The sequence below is a fragment of the Pelodiscus sinensis genome, chromosome 6 (genome assembly GCF_049634645.1).
Source record: "Pelodiscus sinensis isolate JC-2024 chromosome 6, ASM4963464v1, whole genome shotgun sequence".
Classification (NCBI taxonomy): Eukaryota; Metazoa; Chordata; order Testudines; family Trionychidae; genus Pelodiscus; species Pelodiscus sinensis.
This window is the reverse complement of record NC_134716.1, coordinates 11,043,659-11,071,359: the sequence shown is the minus strand read 5'-3', so window position 1 is coordinate 11,071,359 and position 27,701 is coordinate 11,043,659. Positions and strand designations below refer to the sequence as shown.

Genomic DNA, 27,701 nt, shown 5'->3' with positions numbered 1-27,701 from the left:
CAGAGCGAACACAATATTTATTTATAAAAATCAAGCTCAGACAAAATCCAGGGCATTAGTGTAAAGGACATTTCACAAATCCTTGTGACTCAGCCATACTCAAACAGATTTCCATTTTCTCAACAGCACCTTTGTGACCTATAGATGTTCTCTGATAAATTTCATCTTCCTGTCACCTCCATCTGATATGCTATGTGCTCACTCACACAGAATTGCGCACAATATTTTCATTATCCTCATATCCAAATGGCTAAAGAAAGTTTGAAAAACTCTTTGGGGCTCTATCTGAACTGGATTTATATGACACTGAGCACAATTAGGTGCCTACCTGTAACAATTAGGTGCTACTGTGGTACAAATAAATAATTTAGTTATATGCAGCTGCAAGCCCTATTTGAATTGAACCTTTTTTGCAACCTTAGCTGTAAGACTAAATGCCACACTGCCTGTTTTGCTGGAGGTATCATGAGCCATATTTTTCTTCTATTGAATCTTTTGCTTTCGGTAAGGGTACTGTACTTTGTCTCCTGCTTTTAAAGAAAAGTCAGGTTGAATTTGAAGCAATGATACAAAAAAGAGTTTTTACTCCAGTTTTTACTCCAACAGGGTTTCATTCATTAGTATTTCAGTCCCCCTTTCATTCCATGTTGATTACATTAGGTGAAAGAATCATGAACTATTTAGGGAATCATGGAGTTATCCATTATGTAAGTAACACATTTTGGTACCATTGTAAAAAATAATACCTCCCATTCATTAATTTAATTTATTTATGATGTGCTTAATTTCCTTTACCTTTTTGGCTTTTTTACTTATAAATCAGGTCCCACTGTGGAAGAAGAAGTCTGGTGACTGTGTCATCACTACAACAACATCTAACTTATCTGTTGAAGGGAAAGTTCACTCTAACGCAACTGAAATATTAGCCAACTCGGGTCCTGGTCATTAGAGTTTCAGAAAATTTGCAACCAGCATGTGGAGTTGAGGAAAATTGGTGCCAGAACTGTAAAAGCCTGACAAATGCATATAAAAGAATTAACAGGTAAATAGGACATCTCTGATACAATCAGCTTTAGGTGGAGACCATAGAATCTGTACCTAACACACTTCTTGGATACAATTAGTATTTTGCAAATCATGAGCTGTTCTTTCCATCCCCTTATGTTTTTTTGCCTGGTTAAGTGTGGGACAGTGATCACATTGTAATGTGATCCCAGGAAAACTAAACAGCTTTTTATTAGGAATATCCCCCCTTGAAAAATGTAAAATGTGAATGCAGAACTGAAGTATAAATAGCAGAGTACTGAGAGTAGGAATATGGTGCTTCTCTATGAAAGACTATGATTAACTGTTTTGTTTAGGACATGAGAACAAGTGAGCAGTGTTTTGCTAGCTGTAGCAATAATGGACATATTTATTCTGACTGTGGCAGTCTGGTTACAAGGCAGGTTGTTGCAAGGAAAAAAAAGTCTTCTTTCTTCAAAAGGGAATCAGTGCAAATAAAAAGCAAGTGTTGGTAAAGTATTTTACTATTCAGGAAATTGCATCACGCATGTGAGCTCAGCAGCCAGAATTTCAGTCTGGAAACTGAAGGTCCTGGTCCTCATTTTGTACTCATACTCATCAGTGTAAATCCAGAGTAACTGCTTCTTATCAATGGAGTATCCTGTTGATTTAGACTGAGGTAAATGACTTTGAGCCAGCAGAGTACTTAAGCACATGCTTAATTTCCAGCTTGCAAGTAATTCTGTTGACGTCGCTGAGGGGATGCCTTGCAACAGAGTGTCTCTGTTTCTGTCCGTGTTTTCTATCACCAATGCTTGCTCTTTCCTCCTTCCCACTTGTGTCAAGGGTCATCAAAGAACTGTGAAGATCTGTGGCAGAAATGGGAGGAAAGCTGGTGTTTTAATACCAGTTTGTTCTCAGCTGTGATTAATCAGTAAGCTTTCTCTTCCATGGGCTTTGGGAGAGGGAGTTACCCCTCCAGGGATACTTTCAATTTTGTCTGGGTGAACAAATTCCTTGGGCAGACCACTATAGTTGCATCTCTGGAAATGGGGAGTTTTTTGATAACTTGCAGGTGGAGCAACCAGTCCAGAATAGATAAAGGGTTTCATTCTTGTGTTTCCTATACTTGTATCCAGGGTGCAAATCACATCCATGGTATGACCAGAATGCATATACCTATGACTAATCATGGGTGGAAAGCAAGAGCAGGGCATTCCGAGTATTGTTGGTGGTATTGCAAACAAGGCTGTTGAAGTTTCCCAGGTCAAGAAGTTTTGAGGATTCTACTGCCGTTTTAGACAGGATTGCGGTCAGCTCCTGTAGGAATCTTCTGCAGTTTCTGGAGCTATAACATAGGAGGAAGCATGAGTTGTACTTGTTTCATGAGTCACAGAGTAACGGGGTGCCCTTGTAGGATTTAGTCTCAAGGTGGAATCTCTTGCATTAGTTAGTGCTATAAGAAGATGGCTGTTTCACATCCACCCTTCTCATTCATGCCTGGCTCCTGAGGTATGATGAAATAATGAGAGTACTTTAACATACTGTAACTCTGTCACACTTAGTTTGCGAATCTTTTTCCAAGTTCTGTTTTAATATATGTGAATGTTAAAGTCAGGGATTCTCTCTTTGGCTGCAATGTCAGAAGCCCAGGTCTATGGAAAGGAGAAGGTGAAGAGTGAAAGAAGAAACATCTTATTAAAAACAGAAATACCAGGATCGGGGGCAGGGGGAGGAAGGGAAGAGGAAGGGCGAGCAGCAAAAACTGAATAGAAAATAGGTCTGAAGGAATTATATTTCCATTCCAGGCTCTGAGCTAGTGTAGTATGTACTCAGGTCTGGCCTCCCATCTGAAATCAAGGGGGTTCAATATTGGGTGGCAACAACGATGAGACATGGAAAGTTTTCCCTGGGAAGAGAGATGAAAATGATGGGACTGCTTAGGTTAGAGAGGAGGCAAATACAAGGTGATGTGGCAAAGTCATACAAAACAATAATGGGATGGCAACGATACTTCTCCAAAGTTGTACGTGAAGTGTTAGCAGTGGGTGTCACCCAAAGAAGCAGAGTTGAAATACAGATACATAGTCAATGATCCTAACCTCAGATAAAAAGTGATACATGCATACAAATAGGATGTAAGAGCCTTAAACAGGAAGGGCAGAAAGAGCACAAAGAGCTGGATCCAAAGACTCCCATTGACTTGCTTTATTGCTTTTTAACAATCACTTGTCAGCATTGTAATAGAATTCAATCCATCCCATTTCAGAGTAGTGGGATGTGGAAAAAAATCACTGAAGAATATAATTTCCAGTGTGTTTGGTGCTCTGTGTTCCCCCGCTGCCTCCTTATCCTCCCCCTGACCTCCACTGACTCACATCTGTCTGGCCTCTGGCTCACCTCATCCACCAGATTCCCTCTTTGACTCCTTTTCAGGACAAATCACTGTGATCTCATTTTGGAACACAGCATCTTGCTGCATACACCCTGTTCCAGTTCTCTGCTGCTCAGAGGAGTTTGCATTTTTCTAAGGCCTTGGGAGCTACTTTTCTTTTTTGCTTCTTGTTGAAGTGTACAGTAAAAACAAAGGTAACAATTAAGCACTGTCCGGTGGGCCAAAGGCAGGGGGTTTTCCGACAGCAGTAAACCTCTTTCTATGAGGAAGAAGCTTTTTTCCAAAAGAGCTCTTTCGGAAAAAGGCATGTGTGGATGGGGAAGAGGGGGTTTTTTCGAAAGAAGAGGCCTCCAGGAAAAAGCATAGGTGCCCTGGTGGCCAATTCATCCATAGTAATCACAACTTAAATGTGAGATAGTGTCCAATCAATGTGGACAATATCTTTCAAAAAAGCAGATCGCTTTTTTGATGTGCTTTTGCTGTGTAGATGCTCTCTTTCAGAAGAAGTTTTTCCAGAAGATCTCTTCTGGAAAAGCTTCTTCCAAAAGAAGCCTGCAGTCTGACTCATTATGACCACCAAGCCTGACTTCTTGTATTCCACAAGCCCATTCTCTCCCATCTGTTCCTCCTCCTCCTCCTTATATGTGTGTGCAAATGAAGTCATAATGCAGAGTTTATTTCTCTGAGACCATAACTGATTGTGACAGCTTAGACCCTCCTGGGATGTTACCTGATGTACTGAAGATACCACTGAGCCTGCCCTTTCTGGGTACATTTTACTCCTGTCTTGCTGAGCCAGACTCTTAAGCTTCTTTCAGCACACATACAGGTAGGGCCTCACCCAACTGCAAAATGATATAGACACGGAGATCAGCTTTGGGAAGGCTCAGCTTAAGGGACTTGTCACAGCACCCAGGTGTCCACCTCCCTTGGAGTGCAAACACAGATTAATAAGAATTCACTCCTCCCTCAATGTGGAGGAAGATATTCACAATCGCCCTTCCCACAAGAAATTACACAAACAAGGGTAATTATAAATGAGGAATAAGATTATAAATATAAAAGGCGTATTTCAAGTGGTTAAAATGGCAGCAAAAAATCCAAAATAGATTATTAAGAAAATATAAACATGCAGGCTAAGCTTGATTCACTAAATAAATTGATTACAAATAATAACTACAAACCATAGAATCCTAGGGCTGCAAGAGACCCCAGAGTTTGATTGATCCCATGGGAAAATCCCCTTCCTTCCCCCTTTTCATTGAGTCCAGCCCCCTACCCAAGGCAGGACCAACCCCAGCTAAATCAATCCAGCCAGGGCTTTGTCAAGCCGAGCCAAAAAACCCTCTAGGGATGGAGATTCCACCACCTCCCTAGGTAACCCATTCCAGTGCTTCACCACCCTTCTAGGGAAATAGTTTATCCTAATATCCAACTTAGACCTCCCCCGCTGTATCCTTGTTCTGCTATCCGTCAAGAAGCATAGTTGAAATACAGATACATAGTGGTGAATGCTCAGTTGAACAACAGATGCATAGTCAATAATCCTTACCTCAGATAAAAAAAGTGATACAGGCATGCAAATAGGACAGTCATGTTTAGTAAATAATTATCTTTCCAATGGTACCTTACATGATTTATCTGGAATGAAGCATATCTTAATTCTGCCATATTCATATCATAAGAACATTTTCAAAAATAATATGGAGTCTAATGTCACCAATGCTAACGTCAACACACAGAATGTTACAGCTTGCCACCTGAACAAGCAGGTGACGCTAGATTGGAAAGGGAGAAAGTTCTTGCTGAAAAGAGATATAACAGGGCATCCACTCGAGTTTGTTCTTGAGTATCCCATAAGTGTTGCATGGGTTTTCTGCCATCTGTTTACACAAGGTGAATTTTACCCTCACTGCTTTTTTTCTAGGTGGGAACAAAGAATCACACAGGCAACATTCAATGAGGTTCTATACCTTGTGTTACATGGGAGGTTGGGATAAGCAATTGGTATGATCCCATTTTAGCTTAAAAACTATGAAATATCAAAGCAGAGCCCTGGGTCTTTTGGGGAACAAAAGCTACACGTTTGTTCCTAGATGTGGTCCAGATAATATAATTCCAAATGGAAAAGCTTGCTGGTCACCAACCACAGAGTTTCCTGGTTTGAGAATTGTTCCAGCTATTGTGTCCTGGTGACATGACACACAGTGGCCCATGAACTGAAATTATGTTTTAATTTGATTATGACAATGAGGGGCATTTTCTGCTGACTCACATGAGAGAGAATGAACATTTATATGGGAATAGAAGACAGCATTAGATGACTATGAAAAATCAACTCATTAGTCATTTCGTCCTGCTTTCTAATTTGAACGCTTGAATTTGTCTTTTTAGCTTTTGGTTCTTCCTTTGGGAACCACTACTGCTGTCAGTTCTGTAGAAGTGTTTGCAGGCACACAGTCCTTGTGGTTGTGCTGTAGGAGCTCTGGGCCAAATCCTTGGCCATTATGTGGTGGAGTGATGGAGCCAGCTGGAGATGTGCAGAGTTTGATTGATCCTATGGGAAAATCCCCCCCCTTCCCCCTTTTCGGATGGGCAATCATATATACAGGCCTGTTTTTTGAAAGTGCTGAGCACCTTTACCTGTCTTTGACTTCAGGAGTGTTCAACGTCTCTCACTCAGACCAATAGGTCCTGCGTAGCTGGCTGGACTCCTAATGGCTGTATCTGTGATAGGAGCCCCATTATGCTAGGGTCTGACTACACTACAGCGTTATTTTGAAATATCTTATTTCAAAATAGTTCATTCGAAATAAGTTGTTTTGAAATAACGCATCTACACACAAAATGCATTTCGAAATAGCATTTTGCTATTTCGAAATACGGCGTCCATGCTGAGTGGACACTGGTTTGGATTTAAGGCTGGCCGGAACCAGGTCAGGGTTAGGGCATCAGTTAAGGAGTGTCTTTGTGTGGCTGTTGCCTGAGGCTATCTGAGGCCTGTGCTTAAAGGGAACCTCTCCCCCCATCCCCCACCCGGGCAGCCGGGTCTCAGGTGTCCCTGCTTGCTTGCCTGCCTCGCTGAGGGACAGCAAAGCATTTGTGTCTCGGAGTGCTGTGGTCGCCCTCACTTGGGACACCACAGCACTCTGCAACATGGAGCCAGAGCTGCCCCTGGGCACTCTGGTGCTTCTCATGGATGCGTTGTTATCAGCCTGTCTGCACTTGCTGCAGGCTTCCATTCGGGAGGTACATGGGGGGCTGTCAGTATCCAGGAGGCCCTGTGGGAGAGCGTCCACCATGAGGAGCACTCAGAGCCTTCCTGGTCTGCCCACTGGGGGCTTGTGCCTCATTCCTCCCTCACGTTCTTCCACATACCCATCCCTAGCCACCCTGCCTAATGTCAAATAAAATACACGTATTTTCAAAAATATCAACTCTCTTTAACAAAACGGGGGGAGGAAAGGGATGAAACTATGGGGAGACTGGGGAAAGGAGGAGGGAGAGAGGAGGAGAGAGGGTGGGTGATGGGAGGGGGAAAACTTGGAGGAGGGGGCTGGAAGGGGGAAGCAAGGGGAAGAAGGGGAAGGGGAACCTCAGGGCTCAGGGGTGGTGGTCTCACCGAGCCAACTGTCTCCCAGCATGGTAAGACCTCTGGGAGATGGGGAGGAGGGTGAGGAGGTTGAGCAGGGAGAGGCGGGAGGGGGAGAAGGAGTCGGAGGAGGAGTGGGAGCTGGGGAGGCAGCAGGCGCTGGAGCGGCAGAAGGCAGCACAGATGACACGACCCTGGGCAAGCAGCTCCTGCCGGCACTCCTGTCTGTCATGCATCCAGTGCTCCGTGGTGTGGTGCAGGGCTCACAGGGCCCCCAGCTGCTGGTCTCAGTGCCCCTGCAGTGTTCGGGTGGACCTGCTGAGCTCTCGGGTGTGGGAGCATGTCCCAGGTGGGGTGGTGCGCCCTGCATGGGCAGCTGGTGTGGCTGTGGAGAAAGAAGAGAAGTGGTCAGTTCTCCCTAGGGACACAGTGGGTGAAGCCCAGCCTCGCTCTGTGAGGTGAGGATGACAGTGCCCTGCACCATCAGAGCCAATGTGCTTGCACAGAAACCATGGTCAGCATGTCTGACTATCCCAGGGAGTGGGAGCTGCCTTGAGACCGCACCCAGGCCCCTGTGCTGTGTATAGTGTGTGGGGGGGAGATGTTCCCTGCCTCTGTGTAGAGGGGGCTTATGAAGGGAGGGCATCCTGCTGTGTCCCGCCCCAGGGTGAGGAGCATGTCAGGTCTCTTCACACATGCATGTGGCTATCAGGCCAAAGCCCCTGTATGGCAGCCAGCTAGAGCCACCTGCCCAGGGGTGGCACGGCACATGCTCGCATGTGCACAGGTTGCTGTGTGACCCATGCTAAGCAAGGCCCACGCACGCGGTCCCTGGTCTTTCTCTCCCCCACTCCATGGGAAGAGGACACTCACCTGGTGTGGCCTCCCTGGATAACCCTGGTGACTCCGCTGCTGGGACTGCTTGGGGGTCCTGTTGGCATGGCACCCTCCGTGGCGGCTCCTCCTCCACGCCCTGCTCAGGGCCCTCCAGTCCCAGATCGCTGGTCCCCAGGGTGTCACTGAGCGTCCTGCCCCCCATGATGCGGTCCAGGGCATCAAAATAGGGACAGGTGTCTGCCCCTGTTGAGGAGCTGCCCTGTGTGGCCCTGGCGTACGCCTGCCACAGCTCTTTAATTTTCATGTGCAGCTGCTCCTTGGTACACATGTGGCCTTTGGTGGTCATGGTGGCAGCTATGCGGCCGTACACGGCAGCGTTCCTCCAGCTAGTGCAGAGATCATGGACATTGGAGGCCTCCCTCCAAACCTCAATGAGGTCCTTGATCTCCGCACTAGTCCAGGAGGGCGCCTGCCATCTCTGGCCCCTGGCTGGTTCCCGGGAGCTGGGGGACTGGGCGGTGGACGGCTGGCTGGCACTGGCTGCCCGGCTCATTGTGTGGCCACTGGGTCAGGGGCAGTGACTTTTGGCCGGCCTGGCTCTGGCATGTGCACTGTAGCCAGAGTCTATCCCTTTAAGGGCTCCGGGGCTGGGGGAGAGGAGAGGAGTTTTCCTAGTTGTGCCCAGAGTGGCCACCAGGGGAAACTGGGAAGGCCTGGAGGCCCCCTATTTCGAAATAAGCATCCACACAGCGCTTATTTCGAATTAGCTATTTTGAATTTGGTGTTATTCCTCGCAGAATGAGGTTTACCAAATTTGAAATAAGTGCTCCGCTATTTCGAATTTATTTCAAAATAGCGGTTTGCCTGTGTAGATGCTATTAAAGTTAATTTGAAATAACAGCTGTTATTTCGAATTAACTTTGATGTGTAGACATACCCCTAAACCCATCACATACCCATAGCCAGAGAAGTCCTAGCCCTGAAGAGCTTGCAATCTAAATACAAGACAAAGGAATTGCTGTTATCCCCATTTTAGAGTTTGGCAGCTGGGCTACAAGGGTACTGAAGCCTAAATCTGGCAATTGTCTCCATATGCATGTGAGTGGTTTACTCATGTGGAATCAATCGTGAGGCCATTTGCCCCAGGTCACACAGGAAGTCTGTGGCACCACCACAAATTGAACCCAGATCTTCCAAGTCACAAGCCAATGCCTTAGTCACAAGATGATCATGTTGCTCCACCTGCATCTGCCTCTGTGAGTCAAGCACTGGGTTTTCAATAGCAAATCTGAGAGGGATGAAATCAGCAAGGTGCTACAGAAATTACTCCCTTTATGATTTGGCAAAAATTACTTTAAAATCAATAGTACTTTAAAAATCTATAGAAAAATCTCTTATGTCAGTTTAAAGATTTCCCTGCCATAGATTTCTACAGGTTAACTTAAAAATGCTATAGAAAAGTTACCATTCTATCATTCCTCGACACTTCCGGATAGGGGGTTGAGATTATCTTGGTTTTAATTACTTCTGTGCTAAAATCAAAAGTGCCATGATGCCTTTTTCATTCTAGTGTTGCTCTCTCATAGTTATTTAATTAAACTCTAGCTATGGAATGCTACAGATTTTTATATCTCTATATAAAAGATGTAATTGCCTATAAAATCCTATAGGTTGTGAGAGAGTTTTGCAGAATACTGTTACATTTTGTTAGAACCTTAGTCAAGTCTCTTGGACTTATGGAAAAGTTTCTCACCATTTTGAGTACAAAAGGCGCTAAACAGGTCTACTTGTACTCCAAATTATTAAGGTTGGTTGGAAAGCAGTGTATTTTTTCACAGAAAACTTTGTTTTTTCTTGAAAAAACATCAACTTTTTGGCCAAGTTCTTGATTTGTCAATGAAAATTCAAAATCTTCAGAAGCCAGACCCTTTTTTTGCAGAAACATTTTCATAAAAAAACCATCAAAAGCATATTAACCATAATTTTTAGGTGAAGCCTAATAACATACACTCTTTCTCCATCTTCATCTCATTTGCACTCTCATTTAAAAGTCTTGCTTGGTCTTTTGACTGAATGAAGTTTTGCTGCCTCCATACCAGCAGTGCGAATTTTGCTGTTCCTCACTTATCCGTGGGTTCATATCTCTAGGTATGAACCTGTACTCTTAGGAGTCATGGGAGTTTTTCCATTCAAACAGGATCAGATCTTTATTTGCATCAGCCTTTTCGCACTTCTTTTCTCCATATGCCATATTATATCCCAGTTCTGAAGCACTGTGTGGTGTTTTGTTTCCAACTTGCTAACTTTCTCCATGCCTTATGTGTGTCATAGTGCCCACAGTCAGTTGCTTTTGACAGCAGGGATTCAACAGCATCCCTTCCACACAAGAAGGTCAGGAGATGCTAATGTGACATTTTAGCAGCAAGCATTGACAATGACTGACATTTTGCTGAAAGATCTCATGGAGAGGGTAATTTTTAATGATCACCAAGAAGGGAAAATGCAACTGTGAGTCCAAAAATTTGTGCTCTTTCATTTATTTTCAAAGAATCGTTTCCTTTGTTAGTTATGATTTTCTTACTAGCTACTGAATGGGGTCACTTGTTACAAGTGAATAATAAAGAAAACCTCAGGACTTACTTGTTGGAAGATCTTATTTTGTATTCCTCAAAATCAGAAGCAATATCATTTGGCAAGTTACTTATTTTATCCTTTTTCACTCATCCCTTTTTGTATTCATTCCTATGGGGAAAAGGTCCCAGAAGCACTGCCACTTTAACTGCTGCAGTCTTAAGCCCTTGTCTACACTAGGAGACAAGATCAAATTTATTAAGGTTGTTTTTTCAGCACCCGATTTTGTAAAGTCGAAGATGCATGTCCTCACTATGCGCAAAAATTTGACAGAGTTCAAAGTAGCGCATCCCCAGTCGGGTGGCTACTGTCGACTTTGAGAGTGATGCACTGTGGGTAGCTATCCCACAGTTCCTGCTACTCCTTTGCATTCTGGGTAATGCTCCCAGTGCACGCTGGGACCAATACTGTGCAGTGCATGGTTCTGGGTACATTCACCAATGTCTCATATTATGCTCATCTCCCTGCTAGAAATCAACAACAAACAGTTTTTTTCCCCCACTTTTTCCCCCTGGTTATCCATGCAGATGCCATAGCACAGGAAGCGTGGAAACTATCATTGAACTCATTCAACAGTGAAGTATTAGGGCAATCATATTAACCATGGTGCGCATTATGCTGGAGAATCTCCAGAGCATATCCAGGGCCTGCTGGACAGAATGAGGAAGACTCTTAGGAGGCTATGAACATACTCTTCTGTGAAGCACTTGAGTTGAGCAAGTGGTAAATGGTACCGGCATTCAGTCCTCTGGACATAGTGGTATGCTGGTGTAACCACCACCAGGTGGATATGAACCTGGCATCTCTGGAGCTGAATGTAGGAGCCTCTACCCTCTGAGCTAAAAGCCAGCTGCCTCCCAGCCCATGCTGTAGAGGTCTCGGTTTTAACTGTTGCTGTGGTCTAGGTACCACTGCATTGGTCAGTGACTCACGCTGGGTGTGTGGGTTACATACTTCCCCTAGTTGAGGAAGCACAGCCTAAGCTTCAGAGACCCAGTTGAGATCCTGCACAAGCCCCCACTTGTAACCACCACCAGGTATATTTGAACGTGGGACCTCTGGGTAGAGGAGCTGCTATCTCTGAGCTAAGAGTGAGCTGGCTCCTAGCCTATACTGTAGAGGTCTCTTGATCTTAACTGTTGCTATGGTCTAGGTGCCACTGCATTAGTCAGTGAACCACAGTAGGGCTATGTCTACACTGGCGGGTTCTTGCGCCAGAAATATGCGAATGAGGCTAAGTGTGGAATATCGCCGAGCCTCATTTGCATACCTAATGCGTCGCCATTTTTTGCAGAAGAAGCTCTTGTGCCAGAAGGAGCATCTACACTGCCCCTTCTTGTGCAAGAAAAATCCTTTTGTGCAATGCCGCTACACTGATTATTTTCAGGAATAATAGCAATGCACAAGAGGGTTTTTCTTGCGCAAGAAGGGACAGTGTAGATGCTCCTTCTGGCGCAAGAGCCTCTTCTGCAAAAAATGGCAGCTCATTAGGTATGCAAATGAGGCTCGGCGATATTCCACACTTAGCCTCATTTGCATATTTCTGGCGCAAGAACCCACCAGTGTAGACATAGCCCAAGTGTGTGGGTTACTCTGGTTTTAGTGCCATGAGACAAGCACAGACTGGTGGGACAGACTCGTGTCCTGGTAGCTATGGGACAATCAGTAGTGGCTATAAAACTTCCGCATGCATAAGGCCTCTTCATGGAAGTTTGTGCATTGCTTTCCCCCATCCTGAAGCATAAGAATACCACAGTGAGACCCGTTCTGATAGTGGAGAAGCGAGTGGCAAGTTTGCAATGCCAGACAGCTACTGGTCTGTTGGGAATCAGTTCTGGGTGGGGAAAGCTACAGCAGGCGCAGGTATAATTGAAATAGCCAAGGCCATCAATACTCTTCTGCAACAGAGAGTAGTGACTGGGAACTGTGCAGGACATAGTAGAGGGTTTAACCACAATGGGATTCCCTAAGTGTGGTGGTGTAATATACAGAATGCACATCCCTCTCTTGGAGACCGACCACCTTGCCAAAGAGTACATAAACCACAAGGGGTACTTCTTGATGGTTCTGCAGGCATTGGTGGATCACAAGGGCCCTTTCACTGACCTTAGCATGTGATGGTAAGGAAAGGTGCATGACAGAAATTGAGTCCACACAACCAAGCACTTAAAGTTGACGGGGAATGGGCTTGGTGGTGTGGACTCATTGTTTAGAAAATTGACCCAATGTGACTAAATTCAGCCTAAACTCCCAGGCTGTGTCTAGACTGGCAAGTTTTTCTGCAAAAGCAGCTGCTTTTGCGGAAAAACTTGCCAGCTGTCTACACTGGCCACTTGAATTTCCGCAAGAACACTGATGATCTCATGTAAGAAATTAGTGCTTCTTGTGGAAATACTATGCTGCTTCCATTTGGGCAAAAGGGCCAGTGTAGACAGCTCAGATTTGTTTTGCGCAAAAAAGCCCCAATCGCGAAAATGGTGATCGGGGCTTTTTTGTGCAAAAGCGCGTCTAGATTGGCATGGACGCTTTTCCGCAAAAAGTGCTTTTGCGGAAAAGCATCTGTGCCAATCTATATGCTCTTTTCCGCAAATGCTTTTAACAGAAAACTTTTCCGTTAAAAGCATTTGTGGAAAATCATGCCATTCTAGACGTAGCCCCAGTGTAGAGCAGGCCAAAGACCACCAAGTCTTTGCTGATCACTTTTAGGATTAAACTCCTCCAGCAATCTTTGCAATAGGAAGGGTATTACCCCTGTATGACCTGCCCACATTTTACATCAGCCTAAATCCCCTCAAACTGGGCCAACTATTCTTCCCTAATGATCAGTGGTGTAAGTGAAGGGGAGCTAGAACTGTGAAAAAAGTGTTATATTTCAATTTCCCCCCAAAATAAACAAAGAGATTGAAAGAGAGGAAAGTCCTGCGTTCACAAACTGAAGCACTAGCGTCTGTTACTAAGTGCTCCACTGTGTAAGGTCTGGCTGCTGAAATGTTTCTGAAATATGTTAGGCCCTTTTGGGCATCAGACAATAACCCCCTCCCAGCCGACAGGACAGCTTCACTCCAAGTTAACATGGTATTTGGACATGGGAAAAAAAAGGGAAGAGGGATCTCTGCCAGTGGGCAGGAGGGGGGCAGGAAAAATATTGCATATACAAGGCAACCAAAGGAAATAAGCATGATGGTGCCAGTTAAAAACACTGGATCCAATTTATTCAGTGGGAAAATGTTTTCAGGAAGGATTAGTAGGCAAAATACAGGGAGGAAATGAGGAACACCCTTGTCAAGGTCAGATGGAAAGCAGACAGGCTCTGCCTGGTTTTTAGTACTAGGGAGTATAGCAGTCCTTAAAAAAAAATCTTTCACGTTCTAATCATTAGACACTTTCACATTCCTGACACCCCAAACTAAAGCCCAAGAACAGGGAGGAAAAGTAATTGTCAAATAAAAGCCAGCCTGTGATTTTAAGACATCTATAGGTGGTAGGTTGTTGTTTGGGGGTAGTAAGGGGGGGTGTTTAATTGGGCAGCTGTGCACATCTTTCAGCAGCTTACAGGAAATGTAGCCTGCCTGTTAATAAAACATGCTGTTTTCATTTGGTTCACGTGGTGTCACCCTAAAGGGTGTCATTTAATTATGTGCAATCTATCCTTGAAATTAAGTGTGATGGAAATTGCATTGCACCTTGTATGTTTCCGTTAGCACTATAACACCATTTGCCTCGGTGTCCTGTAGACAGCTAAAGAGGCACAGGCCCACTTCCACTTCCTTATTCATGTTTAATTAGGTGCCAGGAGCACCTTGAGGGAAATTGAGATCTATACAAACTCAGGAAAAGCTGCCAGGAAAAAAAGCTGGAGAGGCTAGAGGGAGGTGTAAAAAAACCACCTGCCTGTTAACAAACAACCCAGCTTCTCCAGGTATGGAAGCATAAGGAGAGCTTCGTTAAAGTCAGTGGGGAAATGCAAAGCTCAGAGAGAGAACCTAATGAGCAAAGCACTTAATTCTTAAACACAAGGGCTGTGTCTAGACTGGCAAGTTTTTCCGCAAAAGCAGTTGCTTTTGCGGAAAAACTTGCCAGCTGTCTACACTGGCCGCTTGAATTTCCGCAAGAGCACTGATGATCTCATGGAAGAAATCAGTGCTTCTTGCGGAAATACTATGCTGCTCCCATTCCGGCAAAAGTCCTTTTGTGCAAAAGCTTTTGCGCAAAAGGGCCAGTATAGACAGCTCAGATTTGTTTTGCACAAAAAAGCCCCGATCGCGAAAATGGCGATCGGGGCTTTTTTGCGCAAAAGCGCATCTAGATTGGCACAGACGTTTTTCCGCAAAAAGTGCTTTTGCGGAAAAGTGTCCGTGCCAATCTAGACGCTCTTTTCCGCAAATGCTTTTAATGGAAAACTTTTCAGTTAAAAGCATTTGCAGTAAATCATGCCAGTCTAGACGTAGCCAAGGAGAAAAGGTTGAAGGTAAGGTGTGCGAAGACAAATTATATCATTCTGAATTATGGTGAGATGAGAAACCTCTGCCTGCTTGAGTCTGAATTGGCCTATGGTCTAATCTACAGGTGGTATACACATGAATATTAAATAGGCTTAATGTCACACACATGAATATTAAATAGGCTTATATTAAATGTGCAATAGTCAGCATCTTGGCTGACAGCCAGGGGCACCCAGAGCTTAAAACCTGAATACTGTAGAGGTCTTTGCTGCAATTACAAACTCATATCCTCTATGGACTGGGCCCAAAGGAGGCCCTGTAACACACACTGACCCCTGGGTTACATATATACCATGTAAGTCAAGATTCAGTCTTCATGCTAAGGGTAAAATAGAAAATGATAGAACAATTGCCAGGGACGCTAGGAAATGGATGTATCTGTAGTACCTCAGAAGCTGTGGTCTGCTATCTATGAAAAGACACATGGGAAGTATTTCAGAATGAGGTGAGTGGTCACTAGAGAATGATTGATATTATTATGCCCCTTTGTTGTAGTATTGTCATACTATGGCATTGAAAATCTTAAGCTCCAGGCCCAAACAATTGTGAGATGTTAAATGTATATACACACATTTTATATTCTCTTCGGTTTGCCTTCTGGTTTCCAAGCCAGTAGGTCACATTTTCAAGTTTTTCTCTTTTTGCAAATGTGAGAGTTAAGAACTTATCTTTGTTTTGTTTTTTAATGGAAGTTGAGATTCTCACACAATCATGTGACTCCAGCAGCTGGGGCTTTCAGAAAATCACCAAATACCATGAGATTCATCACGAAACTAAGGGAGTTGGCAACACTGTGTTTCATACCTCCCACCATTTCAAGAGACTAACACAGGATGCAATGCCACTCAGATTTGGCCTGTTGCTCCTCCAAGGCAGACAAGTAGAAATTCCAAACCTGAGTGTCATGGCAAACTCACGAGCTAGCTCACAACATCACTTCATTTGGGGGCCCTCTCAAGCTAAGAGGCCTGGAGCAAACTGGCCGTTTTGCCCCTCATGCCCTTTGAATGATTTTGAATGTGGGAAATGGTCTCTTTAAGCTGGGATGGAGGGGTTTGGTGTCAAAGCAGGACAGATGGGAGACTGTGTTTGATACTGGACAGAGAGATGTGAGCCAGGAAGCGCTTACAAAGAGACCTTTGTTGCAACAGCGTGGCACACTCAGCCTCCATCATAACATTATCCAATTAGTTCTGTATCCCAGCATTTGCCACTGATCCAGTCTCTCATAGGTACATTGCACCACCACCATAGTTCACCATGGCCAATCAGTGCTAAACCCAGCACTGTAACTAAGATGTAACTTCTCAAAAGAAGCAGAGGTTCGAGGTTACAGTTGTGCTGTGGACTCAGTTTTTATTATTAGTGTGTATTTATGTGACAATAAATGGAAAATCTATAAAATGCGTGCAAATGCCTACCTGCAGTTGTACATGCTGACTTAGCTGTAACAGAAAAAATAATTTGTTGTTTTCTCTGTGTGCAATGGAATAGCCTGGCTGCCTTAGTACAGCTGCAGACTTAGCATTGCTTTGTATTTCCAAGAAATGTCCTTAGTTTTGTTTTTCTTTTCTGTTACAGAAAAAAGAATGTTCCATAGAAAAAGCAGGAATCTATAATCTGGCCCTGTACATGTTATTTTTCTAGTAATAATAAACCCTTCTATGTTACAGTTGGGCTACCTTTTTCCCCCACCAAAAATGTTTGTGTCAAAAATAACCTTCTCCAAAGCAAAATTTTTGGTGAAAAATTATCAGCATCCTCAAAGAGCGAAACTTCACACACAGTCATTTTTTTTTTGAAAATTTTCATTTACTTAAACCCCAGTTTTCAGTTAGAGAACTATTTTTGGGTTCCAAGGCCATTTCCGTGAAAAATGTTTAAAAGAAATGTTGCAAAGAAACAGAAAACGGGAGCCTTTGGCATTTTTCTGTGGAATCCTTTTCCTGGTTTTGTACCAACTCTATAATAGACAAATTGGCAAGTAGTAGTATTTATAATGTAAAAATAGATTTATAACTCCTCAGAATGACAGTGACAATTGTTACTGTTAAATCTTAGCATGAGGTCGTGAGCAAATAGCACCTCAGGTTTTCAAATAAGCCCTTTCCACTCTAGTGTATGCTAAACCCAGACAAAATAGTACTCTGCAGGATTTAGTGATAGTGAATGACCTGTATGGATTTCCCCTCATTTCTTACTACTTCAACCCCATAAAGCTTTAGAAACAATATCTGGACAAATTAGTAGCGAGGAGTGAATGTAAAAAGAGCATTACTACACAGTGTTCCATTTCCTAGTACTCCTAGACTGATGGTGTCCAACCAGTTCTGCTATAGCGAACTACTCACACATAACCAGTCAAATAGCCACATGTGACTAGCGGCTAGTGTATTGAACACTATGGGCATTGTTGGGGATCTAATTAATCTCAAAGCTGATACCTTATACTAGTGGCTCTGGTAAAGATCGAAAGTCAGAAAAAACACCCATTCTTGATTATTTATTTCCCAGAGATAGTACCTGGAACAACTCTGCTGCTCAGGATGAATGGCAGACTATGCAGAGTTTAAAGGATACACAACAATTCAGCAACAGCTTCTCATCCTTTATCGTCTGAACTAGGGGTTCCCAAACAGTTGTACGTGAGGTTGGTGTTCCATCCTTTCACTTCACAACAATATTTTAAGGTGGCATGTGAACAAATAAAGTTTGGGACCTGCAGACCAAGCTCACACGAGCCTTCAGAAAAGATTCAAACTAACCAAGGTAAAATCTACTGGTATGTCCTTTGGTTTTACACTTTTATCTGGACAGGAAGAAACTTTGAAAAGGAAGGGGAAACCCTTTTATAATATATTTTCCCTATTTTCCCTGCACTCTAGCGGTATGTCTACACTACAAAGTTAGTACCAGCCGTTAGTTCGAATTAACTTAATAGGGGCTACACATACAAACCGCTAGTTTGAATTTAAATTGAACTAGCGGAGCGCTTAATTCGAACTAGGTAAACCTCATTCTACGAGGACTAACACCTAGTTCGAATTAAGTAGTTCGAATTAAGGGCTGTGTAGCCACTTAATTCGAACTAGTTAGAGGCAAGCCCTTCCCAGCTTGCCCTGGTGGCCACTCTGGACCAAACCTGGGAAACTCTTCTGCCCCCCTCCCGGCCCCGGAGCCCTTAAAGGGGCTACAGTGCTTGTGCCAGTTGCAAGCCTGCCAGCACCCAGCCAGCAGACCCTGCACTTGGCATGGCATGAGCCAGCCACCCACTGCCACCCAGCCCTCCTCCTCTTCCCAGGACCAGACTGGGGGCTCCCAGGAGCCTGCCCGGGGCTGCAAGAGGCGGGCGCCCGCCTGGTCTAGTGCGGAGATTGTGGACCTCATCAAGGTTTGGGGGGAGGCCTCCAATGTCCATGATCTCCGCACTATACACGGGAATGTGACCATCTAGGGCAGGATAGCTGCCAGCCTGGCCACCAAAGGCCACATGCGAACCCAAAAGCAGGTTTTCATGAAAATCAAGCTGGTCCAGTGAGACCCCCGACCCTGAGCTCTGAGCTTAGAACATAAGAACATAAGAATGGCCGTACTGGGTCAGACCAAAGGTCCATCTAGCCCAGTAGCCTGTCTGCCGACAGCAGCCAACACCAGATACGCTGGAGGGGATGGACTGAAGACAATGACCAAGCCATTTGTCTCGTGCCATCCATCTCCAGCCTTCCACAAACAGAGGCCAGGGACACCATTCCTACCCCCTGGCTAATAGCACTCCATGGACCCAACCTCCATGACTTTATCTAACTTCTCTTTAAACTCTGTTATAGTTCTAGCCTTCACAGCCTCCTGTGGCAAGGAGTTCCACAGGTTGACTATGTGCTGTGTGAAGAACTTTCGCATATTAGTTTTAAACCTGCTGCCCATTCATTTCATTTGGTGTCCTCTAGTCCTTCTATTATGGGAATTAATGAAGAACTTTTCTTTATTCACCCTCTCCACACCACTCATGATTTTATAGATGTTTATAGGGGTAAGTGGAAGGAGGTGAGGGAGGAATGGGGCACGAGCCCCTGATGGGGAGGACTGGGGTGGCTCTGCAGGCTCCTCGGGGTGGAAGCTCTCCTGCAGGGCCTCCTGGATCCTGACAGCCCCCCGATTGACCCTCCCGGATGGCAGCCTGTGGCAAGTGCAGCCAGGCTGATGGCCGAGTGCTGTGATGTGCCGAGTGTGGGCACTCAGGGCATTCCAAGACAGGACTGCTTTGCTGTCCCTCATCTAGTTAGACAAGCAAGCGGGGAACCCTGAGAACTGTCTGTCCGGGGTGGGGGTCGGGTCCCTTTAAGCACAGCCCTCGGCTAGCCTGAGGCAGCAGCTCCACACTCTTAAGTCCTAACCTGATGCCCTGCCTGCACTTGTTCCGGCCAGCCTTAACTTCGGTTCACGGTCCACTCAATGTGGACATGCTATTTCGAATTAGCAAAACACTAATTTGAATTAGTTTTTAGGTCTAGATGCACTAATTCGAATTAGCTTTTTTTGAATTAACTAATTCGAAGTAAGTTTGTTCGAATTAGTGCTGTAGTGTAGACATATCCTAGGGTTCAATAGAAAAGTATAGCTTGTTTTAAAACTACCTGTGACTAGGTGGACTAGGCCTCAGGCCCCCTGCTGGAGGCATTCTGGTTCTGCCATACCTCACCCAAGAAGAAAAGATAATAGAGATTTCCTCCAAGCGGGCTAGAGTGGCTTTAGGGGACACAGCCAATCAGGGGCCAGGAAGGCCATATAAAAAAAAGCTGCATACTAGAGCAATGGTTGGTTACTGTGTGGTGCTCAGGGAGTGAAGACTGGGTGACTGTCCAGGTGGGAGAGTGGCAGTGCTGTGGACAGCTCAGAGCAAACAAGAGTTATGAGGTAAGGGCAAAGATGGCACAGGGCCATGGGGAAGTGGCCCAGGAAATTAGAACAGCAGTGGAATGGATATAGCAGACAGCTACTATGTTCAGGGTCCCTGGACTTCAGTAGGGAGTAGAGGGCAGAACCAGGTCCCCCCAACACCCCATCATCCACTGGGGGAGTGGCCTGGATCTTCAGGCATCCTGGGGGAGGGGAATTGGTTTATAGTTACCCAGCCAAAGGGCTACAACCAGAAGGTGCCTGAGAGGGTGAAAATATTGCCTTCAGGAAGGAAGCCCTAGGGACACTGCTGTATTCCTGAGTGGGAACAAACAGAGAGACATTAAAGAGGGTACAGAGAGGCCCTGTTGGACTGGTACCCCAGAAGGGATTCCTTTTATTTTGCACACAGATCGGCTGAGTCACTGAAGAGCCTACACAAACAGAGAGAGAGAGTGCAGGCACACACACTTGGCCAGGGATTGCCCGTGCGTGGTGAGTGCAACCCTGTTATACTACCCTGTGCACTTCAATAGATACATTTATGGTTGCTAGAGTTTTCTATGGAATGGTTTAAAATATGAAAGTGGATATGTTTCTCTGATCAATTAACTCGGTCAGCTCCTCAGTGCACTCAGTGGTGCTATGCCGATTTATACCAGCTGATATTTTTAGTTTCTACGGACCCATATTACTTTTCAACAGACTCCTACTGATTCCTGTGACAGATACAGCAAAATTCTGCCGGGTTCTTGGAAGACTTTTTTGAATTAAGTTTAAGCATTTTTGGGGTCTCTTGAATTCAATGAATGGTTTATCTGTGACTGTGGGCTTGGATGGTATGTAACCTCTCTAACTGGGAGACATGTGAGACCTGGAAGTTCAAAGGACCGTACTGAAAAATGTGCACCGATCAAGAATGGACTTTTGGGACAATACTGTGAAGTGGATTTCCTGGGGAATCCATGGGGAGAGGTTAATGCAAATTCCCCAGCTCTAGTTATGCAAAACACAGTTTTGTATCTACTGATTACCTGTTCCTGGAGATGAAAGGCCCCAACTGTATAAAAAAGCAGCTGAACTCGGTTTGGAAGCACTGATGCCTATCACAGCTTGAGTTTGAGCTGAGGTGACCTCTGGTAAGCTTGTATGAAGGTTCTGTATGGACTGGAATGTGTTTTTCTCTGTAATGCTTTGCTCTTAAGAATAAATGTGCTCGCTCAGAAAGCGCTATGGGCTGACTTGTAACTGCTGGCAATCCACTGTTGGCAGCTTTTGGATTAAAAGAGTAGAACAGCCACTAGCCTGTTGAGACACACTGGCTTGTTGGAGATGTCCCAGGGTCTGTGTACACTGCAATTAAAATCCCACAACTGACCCATGACAGCTGACTCGGGCTCATGGGGCTTGGGTTATGTGAGGCTGTTTAATTGCTGTATTGGCCTCAGGCTGAAGTCAGGGCTCTAGGAGCCTGCAAGGGTCCCAGAACTCAGACTGCAGCCAAAGTGGGATCATCTATACCTCATCCAAACGTCCCCTTGGCCAGAGCCTCACAAGCATGAGTTAGCTGGCACAGGACAGCTGCAGATGTCTAACCGCTGGTAGCCGTATCTGCAGTGTAAGGCAGGGAAGTGTGCAGCCTGCAACATCCTGTGACAGTAGGGAGAAAGGGATGGGTCTCCAACCAAGAAATGTGATAGCTGAGTACTGGAAACTTTTAAGTGGGTGCCCCTTCATGGACACAGATGAGGAATACAGAAGGTGCAGTACTCTGAAACTGAGACTATTTTGTCCCTAATGATTTCCGTAGGACTTTCTCATAATGGTTTCTTCTTTCTTTTCCCGGGGTTCTGTAGTTGTTAAGACACTGCCTTTTCACAGGGGTTCTTCCTCCCTTATATACATGTTATACATTGTAATTACCAGTGAATACGGCTTTCTCCTGCCCCACATGGGTGCCAGATTCTCACACAGTTCTTGTTTGTTTCTTGAAATCCAGATCAAATCAAGCCACAGTTAACTTTAGCAATTGAAGTATATTTGATTCTGTCGTGTCTAAATAGAAATCCACAGCTTCTTACCTCATTCAGCCATAAACAAATGGGAAGGAACTGGGACATGAGGAAATATTTGGCTGTCTTCCAGGTCAAAATGAGTTCTATGACTGAGTCTCTTTATTCCCCAGCTCATGTTACTTTCCACTGGATTATTTTGATGCCATGTTGCTTTGAATGATTTCAGGACACTTTATCATCTCTTATTTTGTTTACTCTTAATTCCCCTCTGATCAAACTTAAATGTATATGCCCACAGCAAACAACTTTTTATGGCTATAGTCATGATTCATCTTAGACTTAGACCCATGGCTAACTTTATACATGTGAGTAATCCAATTGCTTCAGTGGGAATACTCACATGTGCAAAGTTAAGCACATGCAGTACTTTTTGTCCATGGAGTCCAGGAAAGAAAGTGTGATCTGCTAGATCTACGGCATAAAACAGGTGGCAGGGAGTCTGGAGTTCTGAATTCCCTTCCTAGCTCAGCCCCAGATTTGGTATGTGACCTTTAGCAAGTTACTTCTCTTTGTGCCTCCATTTTCGCATCTGTAAAATATCTCTGCCTATTCCTTCCCTTAGCCCTTGTGAGGAAAGAGTTGGGATGATTCAGGAATTTCCATCTTTAGAGGCTTTTAAGGCCAAACTTGACAAAGCCCTGGCTGGAATGGTTGAGTTGGGTTTGGTCATACTCTGAGCAGCAGGTTGGACTAGATGATTTCCTGAGATCACCTCCACTCTAATCTTCTGTGAATCTATGATGTTGTGGCCCTCACTCAAAGGTCCTCTAGCACCACTTGTTTGAGGTCCTGGCTCTCCAACAAAAGGAGCTCACTGGCCACAATGACCAGACTCTCAAAATCAAACACTGTGACATCTCACTGGTGACATTTTTCAGACGATCATAGGCCAATTGACTCTGGAGACAGCCAGGATGAGAGTTTGGCCATTAGACGAAAAACATCCTTGCCAATATGTGTGCTTAAGTAGACCTGCAATTTGATCACTTTGTTCAAGTGATGTTTGCTGGGGAGATTGTTTTTGTGAACAAATTGTGCTTATCTATGGCCATTACTAGATATAGCTCTCTCTGTGGGTACTGGGCTGGCTTTGTGTGTTTGGAAACAGAGGGAGAAGCAAGGAGGGTGCCTCATATTAAAGGAGGATATTAATATAATAGCATCACAAACTTGGTGGAATGAGGACAATCAATGGGACACATTCATACCAAGGTACAAAATATATCAGAAGGACAGAACAGGTCATGCTGGTGGGGGAGTGGCACTATATGTAAAAGAAAATGTAGAATCAAATGAAGTAAAAATGTTAAATGAACCAAAATGTTCCATAGGATCTCTATAGGTAGTAATCCATACTCTAATAATAAGACTATGGGTATGTCTACACTTGCAGCCTATTTCGGAATAGGGCTGCAAATGTAGGCATTCGGAATTGCAAATCAAGCCCGGGATTTAAATTTGCATCTTCCCAGCCGGGCACCATTTTTTGAAATTTACAAGCCCGGAATAACTGCCCGCGTCTACACGCAGCAGTGAAATGGGCGTTCGAAATAAAGCCCTGTTTCGAACTACCTGTTATTCCTCCTGCAATGAGATTTAACAGGTAGTTCGAAATAGGGCGGTAGACGCGGGCAGTTATTCCAGGCTTGTAAATTTCAAAAATGGTGCCCGGCCGGGAAGATGCAAATCAAGTGTGGGATATTTAAATCCCGGTCTTGATTTGCAATTCCGAAAGGCTGCAAGTGTAGACGTACTCTATAACAGTAGGGATAGTTATAGTGACTATGAAATGCTATCACAATAAAAAAAACCTCAACAGTAGTGGGGGATTTCAATGATTCCCATGTTGACTGGGTGCACATCACCTCAGGATGGGATGCAGAGAGAAAATTTCTTGATACCTTAAATGACTGCTTCTTAGTGCATCTGGTTCTGGAACCCATAAGCGGAGAGGCAATTCTTGATTTAGTCGTAACTGGACACAGAATCTGGTCCAAAAGGTAAATATAACTGGACCACTTAGAAATGGTGACCATAATGTAATTAAATTTAACATCCTTGTGGTGGGGGAAAAAAAACTCAGCAGCCTAACACTGTGGCATTTAAATTCAAAAAGGGGAACTACACAAAAATGAGGTGGTTAGTTAAACAGAAATTAAAAGGTACATTAACAAAAGTAAAATCCCTGCAAACTGCATGGAAACTTTTCAAAGGAACCATAATAGAGGCCTAACTTAAATTTTAATACCCCAAATTAAAAAAATACACAGTAAGAACCAAAAGAGTGCCACTGTGACTTAACAACCAAGTAAAGAAGTAGAGAGAGATCAGGCATTGTTTAAAAAGTAGAAGTTAAATCCTAGTGAGGCAAATAGAAAGGAGCATAAACTCTGTCAAAGTAAGTGTAAAAAATATAATAAAAAAAGCCAAGAAGGAATTTTGAAGAGTAGCTAGGCAAAAATAAAAAAAGTGATAGAAAAATGTTTAAGTACATCAGAAGCAGGAAGCCTGCTAAACAACCAGTGGGCTCCTGGACAATGGAGATGCTGAAGGAGCACTTAAAGATGATGAGGTCATTGCAGAGAAACTAAATTAATTCTTTGCTTCAGTCTTCATGTCTGAGGATGTTAGGGAAATTCCCAAACGTGAGCCATTCTTTTTAGAGGAATTGTCCCAGATTGAGGTGTCATTAGAGGAGGTTTTGGAACAAATTGATAAACTTAATAGTAATAAGTCATGGGGACCAGATGGCATTCACCGAAGAATACTTGAATACTGCGTAGAAATGTGGTTACCTCATCTCAAAAAAGATATATTGGCATTGAAATAGGTTCAGAAAAGAGTAACAAAAATGATTAGGGGTTTGGAATGGGTCCCATATGAAGAGAGATGAAAAAGAATGGGATTTTTCATCTTAGAAAAGAGGTGACCAAGGGGAGAGGGTATAATAGAGGTGTATAAAATCACGACGTGTATGGAAAAAGTGAATAAGAAAAGTTATTTACTTGCTCCCAAAAGACAAGAACTAGGTGTCACCAAATGAAATTAATAGGTAGCAGGTTTAAAACAAATAAAAGGAAGTTTTTCTTCACACAGCACATGGGTCAGCCTGTGGAACTCCTTGCCAGAGGAGGTTGTGAAGACCAGGACATTAACAGGCTTCAAGAAAGAACTAGATAAATTCATTGAGGTTAGGTCCATCAATGGCTGTTACCCAGAGTGGGTAGGAATGGTGTCCCTAGCCTCCGTCAGAGGCTGGGAATGGGTGACAGGAGAGGGATTGCTTGAAGATTCCCTGTTCTCTTCACTCCTTCGGGGTATCTGGCATTGGCCACTGTCAGAAGACAGAATACTGGGCTTTGTGATGACAGTTTTGAGGACTTAAGCTAAACTTACAGGCTACGTCTATACTGCTCTCTCTAGTACAAGAAAATATGCAAATGAGGTGAAGCAGTGAATATTGCCGTGCCTCATTTGCATACTTAATGAGCTGCCATTTTTGCACAAGGGGCTTTTGCACAAAAAGGAGCTGTGTACACAGCTCCTTTTTGCTCAAAAACCCCCTCTTGTGCAAGAGCCGTTCTGCCTGAAAAAAAGCAGCAGAACGGCTCTTGTGCAAGAGGGGGGTTTTGTGCAAAAAGGAGCCATATAGATGTCTCCTTTTTGCGCAAAAGCCCCTTGCGCAAAAACGGTGGCTCATTAAATATACAAATGAGGTGTGGCAATATTCACCACTTTGTTTCATTTGCATATTTTCTTGTGCAAGAGAAAGCAATATAGACATAGCCAAATAGTATTCATGCTTTTCAGGGGCCTTCTACTTGGGGTGAATTTCCCTCTGAATGCAAAATGCTGTACCACACTTTTAAAACCTAAAACCTGTATAGTGTATAGCCATGCTCATACACACTGAATTAATGTTTGAGCTTTAAGATTAATGAAAGCTATGGCATGAATGGATTTTCCTACAGTGGAAAAATTGATTAGGACTATATTAGTTTTCCTAACACACATTTTTTACAAGGGGAGAAGGGAGGTTAAACTTTAACAAAAAAATTTGGCATGGTCTTGAAATGCTCAACTTCTTTCCTCTACATTTTCCCTGCCCCAGATTTAAAAAAAAAAAGTCATTGCAATCAACCTAGAAGAAAGAGGTTTTTAGCAAAGGTCAAGGTCTGACATGACACCACAGAGGTAAGTGAAAACAGTTTTTCTCTTCAAAGACAAGTACTGCACAACAGCAGCCCACAGTTCCAGATGTTCATACTTTCCCCCACAGGATTTGTGTGATCAATAAAATGTGACATGTAAACAATGCAGTATGCCCTTTACTCACACAAAATAAATGAGGTATCTCGGAGTGAGTGGCTGGAGAATTCTGTATGAGAGAAATGGCATGAACTAAAACAGACTAGCCAGCGTGTCAGTTTTTCCTCCCCCCCCCCCTTGCCAATTTTCATTTCATAATATGATGAGTTACAGAAGGCTGTGAACCAGCTCAGCATGGCCTTACCTCATACCCGTGTGGGAAGGCTGAATGCAAAGATAATGTGTCTAATTCCCCAAGTACGGCCTGGGTCATAACTTGTTATTGTTGTTTGGTTGCAATGGAGCAGACATTTTTCTTGTCCAGAGTCCAATAATATATCTCACAGCCGACTATTTTTTCATTACTCAGCCAGCGCGTCTTCTCTGCTTAAATTTCCCCAGCACCATCTGGCATTCCATTGGCTAACAGACTCTTGAAATCTGTTGCAGTCATTCCCCTGTGATGATGTGAGAGAATAAAACTGTGGTGGGGGAATTACTGTGTGTTTGTAATGGGGGAAAGAATGACATACTATTTGTTGGAAGCTGGTCATTGGCTCTTGGGTGACTGCTATTTCTTCAGCACTGAAAAAAAAACCAGAGTTTTCCAGGATTCTTTCCTGGTGAAATCGCCAGGGCTACAAACCAGGTGGAAGGCATCCTAATTTGTGGATTCCTCCCCCACTGCCAAAGTGGGTTTGCCACATACGCAGTAGCTACTGTACTTTTTTCTAGTCTGGCAAATGGCAGAGCATTTTTCACAAAGCACGCAAAGCGCATTTCTGAAGCAAAAGGAAAAATGTGTGATTTATATGGAACATATCCATAAAGGTGTCCTGTAGAAAAGTGAATACATGTTGCTTGGAAGATCTGTGGTGTGATAACAGCTGGCAAGAAAATAGCCCTCTTGCAGATGAGTCGCATTTTTTCATGTAGTTACCTGTTAACATGTTAGCAGTAGGAATGAGTGGGTTTTATTTCTAGTGCAAGTTACATGTTTATGTAGAATAGAGGGGGACATCGGAAAATACCCTTGAATTATCCATGCAGGTGGCCTCTTTTAAAGAAGTTGGCACAAAAAGATGCCAGTTTCAGTCTATTCACCCCTATGCAGAGTTCACAAGATCTTGCATTGCTTAAGTCCCACTGCTCTTTGTAGGTTTTGGGACTGCTCTTTGGGACTTGTTTTGGCTCTCGGTACATGGATGAACTTCACTCTAACGTGCATGTGCAGTGGAGATGGCAGATGCAGTGTAGAGATGGGTGAGAGGGCACAAGACCTATGAGGAGAGGCTGAGGGATTTGGGTTTCTTTAGTCTGCAGAAGAGAAGAGTGAGGGGGGATTTGATAGTAGCCCTCAATTTCCTGAGGGTAGGTTCCAAAGAGTATGGAGAGAGACTGTTCACAGTAGTGATGGATGGCAGAACAAGGAGCAATGGTCTCAAGTTGCAGTGGGGGAG

General features: G+C 44.1%; 1 long non-coding RNA gene across 1 annotated transcript; it reads right to left on the bottom strand.

Moving 5' to 3' along the window:
- LOC142829800 (uncharacterized) lies at positions 1 to 27,287 on the bottom strand. The gene is made up of 2 exons (XR_012904597.1): positions 26,447 to 27,287; positions 1 to 2,353 (listed from the first exon to the last, which is right to left on the bottom strand). It is a non-coding gene; the product is annotated as an uncharacterized LOC142829800 (long non-coding RNA).
- Positions 27,288 to 27,701: the final 414 nt, after the last annotated feature.